This window comes from Taudactylus pleione, unplaced genomic scaffold (genome assembly GCF_031769625.1).
Source record: "Taudactylus pleione unplaced genomic scaffold, aTauple2 ptg002179l, whole genome shotgun sequence".
Taxonomy (NCBI): domain Eukaryota; kingdom Metazoa; phylum Chordata; class Amphibia; order Anura; family Myobatrachidae; genus Taudactylus; species Taudactylus pleione.
The window spans coordinates 201,333-220,681 of NW_028286573.1; the positions used below are offsets into that span (position 1 = coordinate 201,333).

Below are 19,349 nucleotides of genomic sequence, written 5' to 3' on the forward strand. Positions count from 1 at the left end.
AGTTATGCATGGATTGGTCACCTGTACAAGGTGTGAAGTAGAGTGACACATGGGATTTGTAGTTTTATCTTTTACTGCTCACACTCTGAGCAGTTGAAGATAAACTACAAATCCCATGAGGCTATGATCCACCCTCTGACTTCACCTGTGCTCCTCCCCTTTCCTTCTGCTCTGCATCTCTTGACTGGGAGACGGACACAGCATCGGTCCCAGACTGAACCTAGTTAGAAAGAGAAGTGAACAGGGACCATCACAGCCAGCTGCACAAAGCATGCTAGGTGAGAGCACTGGGGTAAGTGCATTATGTGTGTGTGACAATGGCTGACTGCTATGTGTGACTGACTGCTATATGTTTGTGTATGACAATGGGTGACTGCTATATGTGTGTGTGTGACTGCTATATGTGTTTATGACAATGTCTGACTGCTATGTGTGTGTGTGACTGCTATATGTGTGTGTATGACAATGGGTGACTGCTATATGTGTGTGTGACTGCTGTATGTGTATGACAATGGCTGACTGCTATGCATGTGTGACTGCAATATGTGTGTGACAATGGCTGCTGGAATGTGTCAGAAACAATTACTGACTGCTGTGCTTGTGGCAATGGGTAACTGCTATGTTTGTGTGTGTGTGACAATGGGTGACTGCTATATATGTATGTGTGTGACAATGGCTGACTGCTATATATGTGTGTGTGTGTGCGACAATGGCTGACTGCAATATATGTGTGTGTGTGACAATGGGTGACTGCTTTATATGTGTTTGTGACAATGGGTGACTGCTATATGTGTGTGACAATGGGTGACTGCTATATGTGTATGTGTGTGACAATGGGTGACTGCTGCATGTGTGTGTGACAGGGGTGTATCTAGGGTTCCAAGTGCCCCTGGCAATGTAATGGACTGACACCCCCTTACCCCCCCTATGCAGTGCCCCCAGTAGAAATCCCCCCCTATGCTGCCTTGCCCCCAGTAGTAGTCCTCCTTATATAGTGCCCCCAGTAGTAGTCCCCCTATACAGTGGCCCAAGTAGTAGTCCCCCCAATTCTGCATTGCCCCAAGTAGTAAATTGCTCCCAGTAGAGGCCACCCCTGTTCAGTGCCCGCAGTCATGGGCAACCCCCCTAAATTGCCCCCAGTACTGGCCACCCCTTTACAGTGCCCCCAGTTGTGGGCACCCCCCCATAATGTGCCCCCAGTAGCGGCCACCCACTATTTCATTGCCCCCCCAGTGCCAGGCTTACACACACAGAAAAAAAATACAACTTACCTGATTCCCACTCATCGTGATTGCCGCTGTCCGCTGAGTGCTGGCCTGCTCTTCTCCTGCATGGGAGAAACGTCATGATGTCTCTCCCATCACATGCTGCGGGGGGGGAGCTGGAAGACAGAGCTCATTAGTGAGCTCCAGCCGGCTCCCTCCTCGGACGACGATGCAGCAAATGAGAGTCTGTCTGACTCTCATTGGCTGGCTGCTATTACAAACACACAGCCGATGCTGGCGGTTGTCTGTTTGTAAACTGTGTAGGGCAGACTGCTCTCACTGCAGTCTGCCCTACACTTGTGGGGCCAGGGGACTTGTCCACCCCTTGACTGCTGGTGGCACTGCTGGATGGCGCCCCCCTTTGGTCAGTGCCCCTGGCGAGTGCCATCCTGGCCAATGGGTAGATACGCCCCTGGTGTGTGACAATGGGTGACTGCAATATGTGCGTGTGTGACAATGGCTGACTGGAGTGTGTGAGAAACAGTTAGTGACTGCTGTGTTTGAGGCAATGGGTAACTGGTGTGTGTGAGGGACAATGGGTAACTGCTATGTGTGTACGAGGGACAATGGGTGACTGGTGTGTGTGTATGAGGGACAATGGGTGACTGGTATGTGTGTGTGTCAAGTCTGAATGCTATGTGTGGGTGTATTTGTGCCCGTGTGTCTGGGTTTACCACCAGCAATGCCATAATGTGGAAGGCAGGTTCGACATCTGTGCCCGCAATTGCGAGGTGGCTCTACCAAATGTCACTGATCCTTTTTTGAGGGTCAGGAATAAATACTAAGCAGATCCAATCAGGGCTCAGTATGTGCTCATATGATTTTGGCACTCAAATATTTTAGGGCAATATTTCAGTCCTCTCAAGATTAAAAATGTTATTTCCCCTATCATGTGGGGGCATATTTTTTTACCTCTCGGTGCCAATGGAGGGGGGGCTTTTAAAATTTTGCTATGGGGCCCACAAAGTTCTAGTTATGCCCCTGTTAGGCAGTACTCAGCGATATCCAGTGTAATATTTCCTGCCTTAGGAGCGAATGGCGATTGGCACATGCACTACAGACTACAGTCACAATGGTAGAACACCTGATTCCTAGCTTTACTATTTCCTGCATTTGGAATGCATGCTGAAAGATGTATGTGCTCCATTCGCGGAATCATGATGGTTGAAAGCATGTTTCTTAGTGTAGGAATGCATAACTATCTGCGGAAGCTTTCCCCTAATTTTATGCGCCTGAGTATATATATAAATTAAAAAATTGTGCATGTCGAGTTTTGTGAGGCTGTAGTTGCTCAAGTACATTACTTTTAGACCTCTTTTACATCTCATCCTCAGTCAATTCATTGATAAGATAATTAAATAAATGTAAAATGTCATAAAAAAGTCTGCTATGCAGGATACAATTATCTACAGCACATGTTATTTCCAGGTGGTCTCCCATCCAAGAACTAACCAGGCCCAACACTGCAGAGTTTCCAAAGTAAGACAAGATTAGGCATGTTCAGTGTGGTCTGGCTGTAGGTATTCAGAAAGCTTAACTTTAGACCTCTTTTACTTCTCAACTCCAGTAAATTCATTGATTAGTTGATCAAATTAATGTAAAATGTCATAGAAAAGCCTGCTATGGCAGTATAAAATTGCCTACAGCACCTGGTATTCCCAGGTGGTCTCCCATTCAAGCACTAACCATGCCCAACACTGCATAGCTTCCAAGATCATTTGAGATTGGGTATGTCCAGTGTGGTGTGGCTGTAAATCTCCACATAAGATACTCTTAGAGTGCTTTTACTTCTCAACTACAGTTATTTCTTTGATAAGCTGATAAAATAAATGTAAAATTTTCATAGAAAAAATGGTTATGGCAGTATAAAATTATTACCAGGTGGCCTCCCATTCAAATACTAACCAGTCCCAACACTGCATAGCTTCCAAGAGTGGATGAGATTGGGCAATTCCAGTGTGTTGTGGCTTTAGTTGCTCAAAAAAGTAATTTTTAGACCTCTTTTACTTCCTAACTAAAGTAAATTCATTGATAAGTTGATAAAATAAATGTAAAATGTCATAGAAAAGATCGTTATGGTAAAATAAAATTACCTACAGCACCTGGTTTTCCCAGGTGGTCTCCTACCTATGTAATAAACAGGCCCAAAACTGTAAAGCTATTACAATCATAAGATATTTGGAATGTCCAGTGTGGTGTGGCAGTAGGTGTTCAAAAAGTTTAATTTTAGACCTATTTTACTTCTTAACTATAGTAAATTAATTGACAAGTTGAAAAATGAAATGTAAAATGTAATAGAAAAGTGTGATATGGAAGTAAAAATTTACCTACAGCACCTGGTATATCCAGGTGGTCTCCCATCCTAGTGCTAACTAGGCCCAAAACTGCACAGCTTCCAAAAGTGTATGAGATTAGTAAAGTCCAGTTTGGTGTGGATATAAGTGTTAAGAAATTTTACTTTTGGACCTCTTTTACTTCACAACTCCAGTAAATTCATTGAGAAGTTAATAAAAAAATGTAAACTGTCATAGAAAACATTGTAAAGGCAGTATAAAACAAGCTACTGGTATTCCGAGGTGGTCTCCCATCCAAGTACGAACCAAGCCCATCTCTCCATAGCTTCCAAGATCAGATGAGTTTATGCATTTCAAGTGTGGTGTGTCTTTATGTGTTTAAATAAACATTGTTTAGACCCCTTTTACTTCTCACCAACAGCAAATTCATTTACAAGTTGGTAATACAAATGCAAAATATCATAGAAAAGACTGTAAAGCAGAATAAATATACCTACAGCACATGGTATTCCAAGGTGGTCTCCCAACCAAGTATGAATCAGGCCCAACACTGCATAGCATACAAGAGCAGATGGGCATGTGCAAGTCCAGTCTGGTGTGGCTGTAGGTGTTCAAAAACCTTACTTAAGGACCTCTTTATTTCTCAACTCCATTAAGTTCATTGATAAGTTGATAAAATAAATATAAAATGTCATAGAAAAGTCTATTATGGCAGTATAAAATTACCTACAGCACCTTCTATTCCAAGGTTGTCTCCCATCCAAATACTAACCAGTCCCATTATTGCATAGTATTCAAGATCAGATGAGATTGGGAATGTCCAGTATGGTGTGGCTCTAGTTATTTAGACACCTTAATTTTAGACCTCTTTCACTTCTCATCTCCAGTAAATTCTTTGATAATTTGATAAAATAAATGTAAAATGTCATAGATTTGTCTGTTACTGCAGTATAAAATTACCTACAGCACCTGGTATTCCCAAGTGGTCTACCATCCAAGTACTAACCAGGCCCAACACTGCCTGGCATCCAAGATCAGACAAGATTGGGAATGTCCAGTGTGGTGTGGCTGTAGGTATACAAAAACCTTAATTTTAGACCTCTTTTACTTCTCAACTCCAGTAAATTAATTTATAAGATGATAAAGTAAATGTAAAATGCCACAGAAAAGTCTATTATGGAAGTATAAAATTACCAAAAGCACCTCGTATTCCCATGTGGTCTCCCATCCAAGTACTAATGAGGCAACACTGCATAGCTTCCAATATCAGACAAAATGCAGCATGTACAGTGTAGTGTGGCTATAGGTGTTCAAAAATCTTAACTTCAGACCTCTTTACTTCTTAACTCGAGTAAACTCATTGATAAGTTGATAAAATTAATGTAGTATGTAATAGAAAAGAATGTTATGGCAGTATAAAATTACCTACAGTACCTGGTATTCCCAGCTGGTCTCCCTTCCAAGTACTAACCAGGCACAACACTGCATAGCTTCCAATATCAGATGATATTGGGCATGTCCAGTGTGGTTTGGCTGTAGGTGTTCAAAAACATTAACTTTAGACCTCTTTTACTTCTCAACTCCAGTAAATTCAGTGATTAGTTGACAAAATGAATGTAGAATATCATAGAAAAGACTGTTATGGCAGTATAAAATTACATACAACTCCTGGTATTCCCAGGTTGTCTCCCTTCCTAGTATTTACCAGGCCCAAAACTGCATAGCTTACAAGATCAGATGTGTTTGTGCATGTCCAGTGTGGTGTGGCAGCATGTGCAAAAATAAATTAGTTTTAGAATTCTTTTACTTCTAAACTCCAGTAAATTCATTGATATCTTGATATTATAAATGAAAAATGTTATAGCTGTAAAAAATTACCTACAGCACCTGATATTCCCAGGTAGTCTCCTATTCAAATTCATAGTAAAAAAGGTCTAAAGTTAATGTTATTGAACACTTACAGCAACACCACACTGGACATGCCCAATCTTGTCTGATCTTGGAAGCTGTGCAGTGTTGGTACTGGCTAGTATTTGGATGGGAAACCACCTGGGAATGCCAGGTGATGTAGGTAATTTTATACTGCTATAACAGACTTTTCTATGACATTTTATATTTATTTTATCAATTAATTTATTGGAGTTGAGAAGTAAATGACGTCTAAAATTAAGGTTTTCAAACTATTTCAGCCATTCTGCACTGGACATGCCCAATCTCTTTGAATTTTGGAAGCAATGCAGTGTTAGTACTGGTTATTACATGGATCAGAGACCACTTCGGAATACCAGGTGTAGCTAATTTTAAAGTGCCGTAACAGACTTTTCTATGACATTTTACATTTATTTTATCATTTTATCAATCAATTTATTGGAGATGAAAAGTAAATGAGGTCTGAAATTAAGGTTTTCAAACATTTTCAGCAACACCACACTGGACATGCCCAATCTTGTCTGATTTTGGAAGCTATACAGTGTTGGGCCTGGTTAGTACTTGGATGGGGGACCACCAGGGAATATCAGGGGCTGTAGGTAATTCTATACTGCTATAACATTATTTTCTATTACATTTTTCATTGATTTTTGTCAACTTATCAATGAATTTACTTGAGCTAAGAAGTAAAAGAGGTCTAAAGGTAATGATTTTGAACACCTTCAGCCACACCACACTGAACATGACCAATCATGTTTGATCTTGGAAACTATGCAATGTTGGGCCTGGTTAGTACTTGGATGCGAGACCACCTGAGAATAACATGTGTTGTAGGTCATTTTATACTCCCATAATATTATTTTCTTTTACATTTTACATTTATTTTATCATTTAATTTTTTGGAGTTGAGAACTAAATGAGGTCTAAGTTTAAGGTTTTCAAACAATTTCAGCCACACTGCACTGGACATGCCCAATCTCTTTGGATTTTGTATGCTATGCAGTGTTAACAATGGTTAGTACATGGATCAGAGACCACTTGGGAATAACTGGTGCTGTAGCTAATTTTAAACTGCAATAACAGACTTATCTATGACATTTTACATTTATTTTATCAATGAATCAATGAATTTACTGGAGTTATGAAATAAAAGATGTCTAAAATTAAGTTTTGTGAACACCTATAGACACACCACTCTGGACATTCCCAATCTTCTCTGATCTTGGAAGCTATGCAGAGTTGGGTCATTTTACATTAATTTTATGAACTTATCAATGAATTTACTTGAGTTAAGAATTAAAAGAGGTCTAAAGTTAATGTTTTTGAACACCTACAGCCACAATACACTGGACATGCCCAATCTCATATGATCTTGGAAGCCATGCAGTGTTGGGCCTGGTTAATACTAGGATGGGAGACCATTTGGGAATACCAGGTGCTGAAGGTAACATTCTTTTTTATTACATTAACTTTATCAAATTATCAATGTATTTACTTGAGTTGAGAAGTAAAAGAGGTCTAAAATTAAGGTTTTCAAACAATGTCAGCCACACTGCACTGGAGATGCCCAATCTCTTTGGATTCTGTATGCTATGCAGTGTTAATACTGGTTAGTACTTGGATCAGAGACCACTTGGGAAAACCAGGTGCTCTAACTAATTTTTAACTGCAAAAACAGACTTTTCTATGACATTTTACATTTATTTTATCAATGTATCAATGGGTTTACTGGAGTTAAGAAGTAAAAGAGGTCAAAAATTTAGGTATTTGAACACCTACAACCACACCACACTGGACTTGCCTGATCTTGAAAGCTATGCAGTGTTGGGCCTGGTTAGTACTTGGATGGGAGATCTTCTGGGAATACAAGGTGATGTAGGTAATTTTATACTGACATAACAGACTTTTCTATGAGATTTTACATTTATTTTTCAATTTATCAGTGAATTTATTAGAGTTGTGAATTAAATGATGTCCAAAATTAAGGTTTTCAAACAATTTCTGCCACACTTCACTGGACATGCCCAATCTCTTTGAATTTTGTATGCTATGCAGTGTTAGTACTGGATAGTACTTAGATCAGAGACCACTTGGGAATACCAGGTGCTGTTGCTAATTTTAAACTGCAATAACAGACTTTTCTATGACATTTTGCATTTATTTTATCAATGTATCAATGCATTTACTGGAGTTAAGAAGTATAATAGGTCTAAAATTAAGGTTTTTGCACACCTACAGCCACAACACACTGGACATGCTCAATCTCATCTGATCTTGGATGTTTTGCAGTGTTGGGCCTGGTTAGTATTTGGATGGGAGACTACCTGGGAATACCAGGTGCTGTACGTAATTTTATACTGCCATAACAGACTTTTCAATGACATTTTACATTTATTTTATCAACTTGTCTACTTCTCTACTCCACTAAATTCATTGATGAGGTCTAAAATTAAGGTTTTCAAACAATTTCAGCCACACTGCACTGGACATGCCCAGTCTCTTTGGATGTTGGAAGCTATGCTGTGTTAGTACTGGTTAGTACTTGGGTCAGAGACCAATTGGGAATACCAGGTGCTGTAGCTAATTTTAAACTTCAATAACAGACTTATATGATGTTTTACATTGATTTTATCAATGCATCAATGAATTTACAGGCGTTAAGAAGTAAAATAGGTCTAAAATTAAGGTATTTGAGTACCTACAGCCACACCACACTGGACATTCCCAATCTCTTCTGATCTTGGAAGCTGTGCAGTGTTGGGCCTGGTTAGTACTTGGATTCGAGACCACCTTGGAATACCAGGTGCTGTAGGTAATTTTATACTGCTATAACAGACTTTTCTATGATATCTTACATTATTTATCAACTTATCAATGAATTTATTTGAGTTGAGAAGTAAATGAGGTCTAAAATTTAGGTTTTCAAACAATTTCAGCCATACTAAACTGGACATTCCCAATCTCTTTGGATTTTGGAAGCTATGCAGTGTTATTACTGGTTCGTACATGGATCAGAGACCACTTGGGAATACCAGGTGCTGTAGCTAATTTTAAACTGCAATAACAGTTTTTTGTATGACATTTTACATTTATTTTATCAATGTATCAATGAATTTACTGGAGTTAAGAAGTAAAGATGTGTCCACATACATCTTTATGAAAATTGAGCCATGGCATGCCATTCTTGGCATCAGATAACCAGCCCTGCCAAGATATGCATGTCGGGACATGTTTGAAGATGCTGAAATATAGTGTATTACCACTTTTCAGACAGCAGTGGCATTTTTAGAAAAGTATACTGTGGCTGCCTAAGTAGAAAGCTGAAGAGGAAGATCCAATACTGTAAGCTGCTTCCCATTGCAGTGCATTTTCACTTTGTAAGAGGTAAAAGCCTTCAGTAGTTGCCTGTAGGTGTTATAGCGTAGTGGTAAGGTGACTGCACATCACACCAGGAAATTAGGGTTTGAATCTCAGTGTAAGCCTTTTTTTTCCTCCAAAAATTAATTTTTTGATTCAATATATATATAGTATAATTCAAAAACTGACCATCAGTAATATACTATATGTTTATGTCCTTCTCCAGGTAAACCCTTTGCTTTACTCAACACAGAGGGGAGGAGGGAGGAATTCATTTTGTAAAGGCTGCACATTTTCCACAGAGATAATTAAACACATTTTCATGAGACACTATTGTACATTGACACAGAAGCATGGATGGAATCAGTGAGACCCCTCTGTGCGGCAATGTATTTCAATGACATGGATGCAAGCATGGACCAGGAGATCCATGCTACATGCATCTGGGTCACTGACACAGAGCATATATGGGATCAGAGAGACCCGTCTGTGTTGCTGTGGTAAAAAAAAAACCTGTGAAAACAAATAAATAAAAAATGGCATGCCCCCCCCCACAAAAGAGCCCTGAGCTTTTAGTGACCCAGTGCTGGTTTTGATTAAATACAGGGGACAAATGACATAGGGGTCCCCTGTACTTAAGCTCCAGCACTGGGCTAGTCAGAACCAGTTCTGCTTGCAAAAATATGGGGGACAAATGACATAGGGACAGTGCACAACTAGCACTGGGCACTGATCTGATTTTGAAAATACAGGGGAAAAAAATTAGTCCAGTCCCCCTGTAAAATTCAGAACCAGCACCAGACTTTTTCTAGTGAGGAGGCTGATGCCACAGCCAGGGGAGCCCTTTCACTGGGCCCCCAGTCAAAGCATTAAACCTGACCACTTATCAGCCCAGGCTGGGGATCCCTGGGGAGCTAAGGACCCTCTAATCAGAGCCAACTCTTGGGAAGTTCGACCAGTGCAGTCGAACAAGGGCGCTGACCCATAGAGGGTTCTTGGATCTATCTGCCTGCCCCAGATCCCTCACCTAAGGCAAAACCTCATGATCCCACTCTTGGGTCGGGAAGTTGTGGGGTCACAAGGTTTTGTATTGAGCGGCATCCCCCACTGCTGACACCAACACTTCTGCACTCCTGCACTGCTGCCCCACATATTGAGGATGCAGTCAGTGACCCCCACACTGCCGACACTGCCGGCACTCCCACACTGTGGACACCACCAGCACCCCTGCACTTCCAACACTGTCAGCACTCATGCACTGAGGACACCACTGGCACCCCCACTCTCCCAAAATTGCCATCACCCTGCATTGAGAACACCCCTACACTGCCAACACAGTCAGCAAACCTGCACTGAGGACACTGCTGGCACCCTTGCACTGCCGACATCGCCAGTACCCTTCACTGAGGACACTGCCAGCACCACAGCACTGCCATTCCATGTACTGAGGACATCCCCAGCAACCCCCACACTGCCAACACAGCCAGAAAATCTACACTGAGGACACTACTGGCACCCCCGCTCTGCCGACATCGCCGGCACCCTGCATTAAGAACACCCCTGTAGTGCCAACACAGTCAGCAAACCTGCACTGAGGACACTGCTGGCACCCCCGCACTGCCAACATCGCCGGTACCCTACACTGAGGACACTGTCAGCACCGCAGCATGGCCAAACCACATGCTGAGGACACCATCAGCAACCCTTACTATGCCGATGCAGCCAGCAAACCTGTACTAAAGACACCACTGGCACTGCCGACATCATCAGTACCCTTCACTGAGGACACTGCCAACACCAATGCACTGCCATTCCATATACTGAGGACACCGTCAGCAACCATGCCAACACTGCTGTCACAGTATGTGCACTATTGGTGTATCCAACCCACACTATATAACACACTGTATCCATGTTGGAAATTGGAAGATGAACTGCCACATGTTAGTGTCACCCACTGTGTCACTTAGCTTAGTCAGCCAGCTATCTGGATGTAACCTTTTGGCCTTAACAAGATGAAAACTATAATATTGTGAGGTGGTCAAAATTGATTGGAAATTACTGTAAATAACTTTTATTGAGGTTAATAATACTGTAGGAACAAAAACAAGCCCATATTGTGATTTTAACTGTTTTTATGATATTTTAAGAAAATATCCAGATCCAAAACCAAAACACAAAACACTAAGGAAAAAAATCCCAAACCAGATTCAGATCCAAAACCAGGGGAGATCCAGATCCAAAACCAAAACACGATGGTGGGCACACATCTCTCTCTCTCTATATATATAGCAACTGACATACTGTGTATACTTTAGTGTAATAACAAAGTGGAAAACAAAACATTGTGCTTCCAGCTACATTACTGGTCTATGAATGTACAATATAACCATGGAAAATGAGTACAGTTTTGGGAGGAAGGGTGGGACTGAAAGTACAAAAGTGTCTCTAGACACAAAGGGCAACATTAATGAGTAGTAACAACACACAGGGCGAGGGCTAATGAAAACTTGATTTGTTGTCTGTGTAAAAAGTGCAGCCTTTACAAATGAATTCCTCTTCCCTCCCCCTCTGTGTTGAGACAAACAATTGGCAGGGTTATTCTGAAAAAGGACATGAATACACTGTAAATTGCTGATGAGCAGTTTTTGAATTATAATGTATATCTAGAACCAGTACTGTATATAAAATATCGAGCAATATTTTCAGGGGGAAATTTCTACACTAAGAAATCACTACACACACACGCTGTCCTCACTGACTCAGATCCCCACATAGTGCACACGGTGTTCACAGCCTCTAGATGAATTATGATATTATTCTAAAAAGTTTTATTATTATTACAATAATATTATGGATATTATTATATTCTTGAATAATACAAATTTATTTTTGGAGCAAAAAAAAAAGTTTACACTGGGATTCAAACCCTAACTGCCAAGTGTGATGTGCAGTGACTTTACCACTATGCCACAATACAGGTGGATGGGATGTACAGAATCTGTCTTTTCAGGAACTGATGACAGTTTCCTAGTGACAGTATTTTTGGCACTAGTACAGTGATTCAGCGGCTAGTACAGTGATATAGCCGCAAATGCATTTAAGCACATTTAATATGCACACAGGAAGCAAAAGAAGATGGCTCCCGTCATCACCCTTTGCATGACACCGGCTGCACCCTCACTGCTGACACAGCTGGCACCCCTGCGCTGCTGCCCCACATACTGAGAACACCGTTAGTGACCCCCACACTGCCGACACTGCTGGCACTCCCACACTGAGGACACTACCAGCACCCCTGCACTGCCGACACTGTCAGCACACATGCACTAAGGACACTGCTGGCTCCCCTGCTCTGTTGACACCACTGGAACCCTGCATTGAGAACACCCCTGCACTGCCAACACAGTCAGCAAACCTGCACTGCGGACACTGCTGGCACCCCTGCTCTGACAACATTGCCAGCACCCTGCATTGAGAACACCCCTGCAATGCCAACATAGTCAGTAAACCTGCACTGAGGACACCGCTGGCACCCCCGCACTGCTGACATTGCCAGTACCCTTCACTGAGGACAATGCCAGCACCACAGCACTGCCATTCCATGTACTTAGAACACAGCCAGCAACCCCTGCACTGCCGACACAGCCAGCAAACCTGCACAAAAGACACCACTGGCAATGCCTATATCGCCAGTACCCTACACTGAGGACACTGGCAGCACCGCAGAACTGCCATTCCATGTACTGAGGACACCGTCAGCAACCCCTGCACTGCCGACACAGCCAGCAAACCTGCACCGAAGATACCACTGGCACCCCAGCACTGCAAACATTGCCAGTACCCTTCACTGAGGACACTGCCAGCACTGCAGCACTGCCATTCCATGTACTTAGAACACTGCCAGCAACCCCTGCACTGTAGACACAGCCAGCAAACCTGCATAAAAGACACCACTGGCACTGCCTACATTGCTAGTACCCTACACTGAGGACACTGCCAGCACTGCAGCACTGCCATTCCATGTACTGAGGACACCCACAGCAACCCCTGCACTGCTGACACAGCCAGCAAACCTGCACAGAAGATACCACTGGCACCCCAGCACTGCCAACATCACCAGTACCCTTCACTGAGGACACTGCCAGCACCGCAGCTCTGCCATTCCATGTACTGAGGACACCGTCAGCATCCCCTGCACTGCTGACACAACCAGCAAACCTGTACTAAAGACACCACTGGCACTGCCGACATTGCCAGTACCCTACACTGAGGATACTTCCAGCACCACATCACTACCATTCCATATACTGAGGACACCGTCAGCAACCCTGCTCTGCCGACACTGCTGTCATAGTAAGAGCACTATTGGTGTATCCAACCCACACTGTATAACACACTGTATCCATGTTGGAAATTTGAAGCTGAACTGCCACATGTTAGTACCATCCACTGTATCACTTAGCTTAGTCAGCCAGCTAGCTGGATGCAACCTTTTGGCCTTAACTAGATGAAAAAGTAATATTGTGAGGTGGTAAAAATTGATTGGAAATTACTGGAAATAACTGTTATTGAGGTTATTAATACTGTAGGAACAAAAACAAGCCCATTTTATGTGATTTTAACTGTTTGTATGAAATATTAAGAAAAAATCCCAAACCAAAACACGAGGGTCGGCACACATGAGAGAGAGAGAGAAAGAGAGAGAGCACAAATGACATACTGTGTATACTTCTTCTAGCTACATTACTTGTCAAATAATGTACAATATAACCATGGAAAATGAGTACTATTTTGGGAGGAAGGTATGGGTCAAAAGTACAAAAGTGTCTCAATACAAAAAGGGACACAATGAATAGTAACAAAACAAAACACAGGGGGAGGGCTAATAAAAACTTGATTTGTTGTCTGTGGAAAATGTGCAGCCTTTACAAATGAATTCCTCCTCCCCCCTCTGTGTTGAGACAAACAATGGGTTAATCTGAAAAGGACATTAACATACTGTAAATAACTGATGGCCAGTTTTTGAATTATAATGTATATCTAGAACCAGTACTGTATATGAAATATCGAGCCATATTTTCAGAGGGAAATTTCTACACTAAGAAATCACTACACTTACTACACACACATGCCAACCTCACTGACTCAGATCCCCACAGCCTCTAGATGAAATATGATATTATTCTAAAAAGTTTTATTGTTATTACAATAATATTATTGATATTATTATATTATTGAATTATACAAATTTATTTTTGGAGCAAAAAAAAAAAAATGTTTACACTGGGATTCAAACCCTAACTGCGAAGTGTGATGTAAAGTGACTTTGCCACTATACCACATTACTGGTGGATGAGAAGAACAGAATCAGTCTTTTGAGGAACTGATGACAGTTTCCTAGTGAGTTTTTTTGGTGCTAGTACAGTGTTTCAGCAGCTAGTACAGTGATTTAGATGCAAGTGCATATTGCCCCTTAACATAAACACTCCTCAAAACTCCTTGTTTGCAATCTATTAAAATCCAAAAGATACCACTACTGTATATTTGCTACATAGGTTGAACACTGTTAAGTGCTATATTACATGATACATTGGCCTCCCAGTGGTGAAAGTATGAATTGCACCTTTGCTGCCACGCAGATAGCATGGCACGACAATATATGAGAATTGATGTCATGCCAAATTGAGAGACATGGCACAGTTTTCAGAAAGGTGTATGTGGACAAATCTATAAAAGAGGTCTAAAATTAAAGCTTATTGACATCTACAGCCAAAACACACTGGACATGCCCAATCTCATCTTATCTTGGAAGCTATGCAGTGTTGAGCCTGGTTAGTATGGGCGACCACCTGGGAATACCAGGTGCTGTAGGTAATTTTATACTGCCATAACATTCTTTTATATTACATACTACATTTATTTTATCAACTTTTCAATGAATTTACTTGAGTTAAGAAGTAAAAGAGGTCTAAAGTTAATGTTTTGGAATACCTACAGCCACACGACACTGGACATGCCGAATCTTGTCTGACCTTGGAAGCTATGCAACATTGGGCCAGGTTAGTACTTGGATGGGAGAGTACCAACTGCAGTAGGTAATTTAATACTGCCATAACATTCTTTTCTGTGATATTTTACATTAATTTTATCAACTTATCAATGAATATATTTGAGATAAGAAGTAAAATAGGTCTAAAGTTAATGTTTTTGAACAACTACAGCCACACCACACTGGACATGCCCAATTTTGTATGATCTTGGAAGTTAGGCAGTGTTGGGCCAGGTTAGAACTTGGATGGGAGACCATCTGAGAATACCAAGTGTTGTAGGTAATTTTATACTGCCATAATAGACTTTTCAATGACATTTTACATTTATTTTATCAACTTATCAATTAATTTACTGGAGTAGAGATGTAAATGAGGTCTACAATTAAGGTTTTCAAACAATTTTAGCCACACTGCACTGGACATGCCCAGTCTCTTTGGATTTTGGAAGCAATGCAGTGTTAGTACTGGACAGTACTTGGATCAGAGACCACTTGGAATTACCAGGTGCTGTAGCTAATTTTAAACTGCAATAACAGATTTTTCTATGCCATTTTACATTTATTTTATAAATGTATCAATGAATTTACTGGAGTTAAGATGTAAAAGAGGTCTCAAATAAAGATTTTTGAACAACTACAGCCACACCACACTGGATATGCCCAATCTTGTCTGATCTTGGCAGCTATGCAGTGTTGGGCCTGGTTAGTACTTGGATGCGAGACCACTTGGCAATACCAGGTGCAGTAGGTAATTTTATACTCCCATAAAATTCTTTACTATTACATTTTACATTTATTTTATCAACTTATCAATGAATTTAATTGAGTTAAGAAGTAATAGAGGTCTAATGTTAATGTTTTTGAGCACCTACAGCCAAACCACAATGGACATGCCCAATCTTGTCTGATCTTGGAAGCTGTGCTGTGTTGGGCATGGTTAGTACTTGGATGGGAGACCACCTGGGAATACCAGGTGCTGTAGTTTATTTTATACTGCCATAACATTCTTTTCTATTACATTTTACATTTAATTTTTTCAACTTATCAATGAATTTACTTGAGTTAAGAAGTAATAGAGGACTAAAGTTAATGTTTTTGATCACCTACAGCCAAACCACACTGGACATGCCCAATCTCGTCTGATCTTGGAAGCTATGCAGTGTTGGGTCAGGTTAGTACTTTGATGGGAGACCACCTGGGAATACCAGGTGCTGTAGGTAATTTTATACTGCTATAATATTCTTTTCTGTAACATTTTACATAAAATTTTTTCAACTTATCAATGAATTTACTTGAGTTAAGAAGTAAACGAGGTCTAAAGTTAATGCTTTTTAACAACTACAGCCACACTACACTGGACATGACCAATCTCATCTGATTTTGGAAGTTATGCAGTGTAGGACCTGGTTAGTACTTCGATTGGAGACCCCCTGGGAATATCAGGTGCTGTAGGAAATTTTATACTGCCATAATTTTCTTTTTTATGACATTTTACATTTATTTTATCAACTTATCAATGAATTTATTGGAGTTGAGAAGTAATTGAGGTCTAAAATGAAGGTTTTCAAACAATATCAGCCACACTGCACTGGAAATGCTCAATCTCTTTGGATTTTGTATGCTGTGAAGTGTTAGTACTGGAAAGTACTTGGATCAGAGACCACTTGGAAATACCAGGTGATGAAGCTAATTTTAAAATAGAATAACAGACTTTTATATGACTGTTTACATTTATTTTATCAATGTACCAATAAATTTACAGGAGTTAAGAAGTAAATGAGGTCTAAAATTAAGGTTTTTGTACAACTACAGCCACACCACACTGGACATGCCCAATCTCAACTGATCTTGGAAGTTGTGCAGTGTTGGGCTAGGTTTGTACTTGGATGGGGGACCACCTTGGAATACCAGTTGCTGTAGATAATTTTATACTGCCATAACAGACTTTTCTATGACATTTTACATTTACTTTATTAACTTATCAATGAATTTACTGGAGTTGAGAAGTAAATGAGGTCCAAAATTAAGGTTTTCAAACAATTTCAGCCACACTGCACTGGATATGCAGAATCTCTTTCGATTTTGGAAGCTATGCAGTGTTAGTTCTGGTTAGTACATGGATCAGAGACCACTTGGGAATATCAGGTGCTGTAGATTATTTTAAACTGCAATAACATAATTTCCTATGACATTTTAAATTTATTTTATCAATGTATCAATGATTTTACTGGAGTTAAAAAGTAAAAGAGGTCTAAAATTAAAGTTTTTTAACACTGTCAGCAACACCACACTGGACATGCGCAATTGTGTCTAATCTTGGAATCTATGCAGTGTTGGGAAGGTTTAATACTTGGATGGGAGACCACCTGGAAATACCAGCTGCTGTAGGTAATCTTATACTGACATAACATTCTTTTCTATTACATATTACATTTATTTTTTCAACTTATCAATGAATTTACTTGAGTTAAGAAGTAAAAGAGGTCTAGTGTTAATGTTTTGGTATACCTACAGCCACATGTCACTGGACATGCCCAATCTTGACTTTGGAAGCTGTGCAACGTTGTTCCACGTTAGTACTTGGATGGGAGACTACCAGGTGCTGTAGGTAATTTAATACTGCCATAACATTCTTTTCTGTGATATTTTACATTCATTTTATCAACTTATCAACGAATTTTCTTGAGGTAAGAAGTAAAAGAAGTCTAAAGTTAATGTTTTTGAACACCTACAGCCACACAATACCCAATCTTGTATGATCTTAGAAGGTAGGTAGTGTTGGGCCTGTTTAGTACTTGGATGGGAGACCACCTGAGAATACCAGGTGCTGTAGCTAATTTTAAACTGCAATAAAAGACTTTTATATGACTTGTTACATTTATTTTCTCAATGTATCAATGAATTTACTGGAGTTAAGAAGTAAAAGAAGTCTAAAATTAAGTTTTTTGAACACCTACAGCCACACCACACTGGACATGCCCAATCTTATCTGATCTTGGAAGCTATGCAGTGTTGGGGCTGTTTAGTACTTGGATGTGAGAACATCTGGAAATACCAGGTGCTGTAGGTAATTTTATACTACCTTAACAGACTTTTCTTTGACATTTTACATTTATTTTATCAATTGATCAATGAATTTATTGGAGTTGAGAAGTAAATGAGGTCTAAAATTAAGGTCTTCAAACAATTTCTGCCACACTGCACTGGACATGCCCAATCTCTTTGCATTTTGGAAGCCATGCAGTGTTGGGCCTGGTTAGTACTTGGATAGGAGACCACCTGGGAATATAAGGTGCTGTAGGTAATTTTATAATGCCATAAATTCTTTTCTATTACATTTGACATTAATTTTATCAATTATCAATTAATTTACTTGGGTTAAGAAGTAAAAAAGATCTAAAGTTAATGTTTTTGAACCCCTATAGCCACACCATACTGGACATGCCCAATCTCATCTGATCTTGGAAGCTATGCAGTGTTGGGCCTGTTTAGTACTTGGATGCGAGAACACCTGGAAATACTAGGTGCTGTAGGCAATTAATTACACCCATGGAATAATTTTCTATTACATTTTATATGAATTTTGTCAACTTTTCAATGAATTTACATGATTTAAGCAGTAAAAGAGGTCTAAAGTTTATGTTTTTGAATGCCTAAAGCCACACCTCTCTGGACATGCGCTATCTAGTTTGCTCTTGGAAGCTATGCAGTGTTGGGCCTGGTTAGTGCTTGGATGGGAGACCACCAGGAAATACCATGTGCTATAGGTAATTTTATACTGCCATGACATTATTTTCATTTACATTTTATATTGATTTTATCAACTTATCAATGATTTTACTTGAGTTAAGAAGTAAAATAGGTCTAAAGTTATTGTTTTTGAACACTTACAGCCACACCACACTGGAGATTCCCAATCTTTTCTGATGTTGGAAGCCATGCAGTGTTGGTTCTGGTTAGTACTTGGAAGGGAAATGATAACGCCGGAATATGTGACCGTACATATTCCTTCAGCAATTCACGAATATATGCATGCTTATGTATTTCATTATTTTCTTTGCAATTAAGAGTACATAGAAATGATTCAGAATATATATTAGTTGTAAGTTGCGGAGGACCGACATGTGTCGAATGGCCTCAGGCCTAGAGATGAGGTTTACCCTCTCTCTAAAGTAGGCAGGTGTGTGTCTGAAGCAACAGTTATTATTGTTTAATATTGTATAATCTAAAGGTATAAATGTTATTACAGAAATAGGTATAAATTAGAACTGATCAAAACCATTTCTTCTCTAGCAAGACAGAATAATGGGTTAGTTGAGTATGAACTGACTAGGAGACAGTAGGTCTCAGATCTGGCTAAACAAGGAGGGAGCTAATCAGGATAGCTTTGGCCTATATGCGGTCACCAGTATTTTGAGAACATAGAAAGGAGATTATAGGTTTTTGTTATGA

At 40.1% G+C, this 19,349-nt stretch overlaps 14 pseudogenes; 11 read left to right on the plus strand and 3 right to left on the minus strand.

Annotated features, from left to right (window-relative positions):
• Positions 1-2,902: 2,902 nt before the first annotated feature.
• On the minus strand, positions 2,903-3,021 carry LOC148432161 (5S ribosomal RNA; annotated as a pseudogene).
• Positions 3,022-4,516: 1,495 nt separating this feature from the next.
• On the minus strand, positions 4,517-4,635 carry LOC148432162 (5S ribosomal RNA; annotated as a pseudogene).
• A 346-nt stretch (positions 4,636-4,981) lies between these two features.
• LOC148432163 (5S ribosomal RNA) lies at positions 4,982-5,100 on the minus strand (annotated as a pseudogene).
• A 1,716-nt stretch (positions 5,101-6,816) lies between these two features.
• On the plus strand, positions 6,817-6,935 carry LOC148432164 (5S ribosomal RNA; annotated as a pseudogene).
• Positions 6,936-7,718: 783 nt separating this feature from the next.
• On the plus strand, positions 7,719-7,837 carry LOC148432165 (5S ribosomal RNA; annotated as a pseudogene).
• Positions 7,838-8,184: 347 nt separating this feature from the next.
• On the plus strand, positions 8,185-8,303 carry LOC148432166 (5S ribosomal RNA; annotated as a pseudogene).
• Positions 8,304-15,061: 6,758 nt separating this feature from the next.
• LOC148432167 (5S ribosomal RNA) lies at positions 15,062-15,180 on the plus strand (annotated as a pseudogene).
• A 349-nt stretch (positions 15,181-15,529) lies between these two features.
• LOC148432168 (5S ribosomal RNA) lies at positions 15,530-15,648 on the plus strand (annotated as a pseudogene).
• Positions 15,649-15,763: 115 nt separating this feature from the next.
• On the plus strand, positions 15,764-15,882 carry LOC148432169 (5S ribosomal RNA; annotated as a pseudogene).
• Positions 15,883-15,998: 116 nt separating this feature from the next.
• Positions 15,999-16,117, plus strand: LOC148432170 (5S ribosomal RNA; annotated as a pseudogene).
• A 116-nt stretch (positions 16,118-16,233) lies between these two features.
• On the plus strand, positions 16,234-16,352 carry LOC148432171 (5S ribosomal RNA; annotated as a pseudogene).
• Positions 16,353-16,701: 349 nt separating this feature from the next.
• Positions 16,702-16,820, plus strand: LOC148432172 (5S ribosomal RNA; annotated as a pseudogene).
• A 1,028-nt stretch (positions 16,821-17,848) lies between these two features.
• LOC148432173 (5S ribosomal RNA) lies at positions 17,849-17,967 on the plus strand (annotated as a pseudogene).
• Positions 17,968-18,314: 347 nt separating this feature from the next.
• LOC148432174 (5S ribosomal RNA) lies at positions 18,315-18,433 on the plus strand (annotated as a pseudogene).
• The last annotated feature ends 916 nt before the right edge of the window (positions 18,434-19,349 follow it).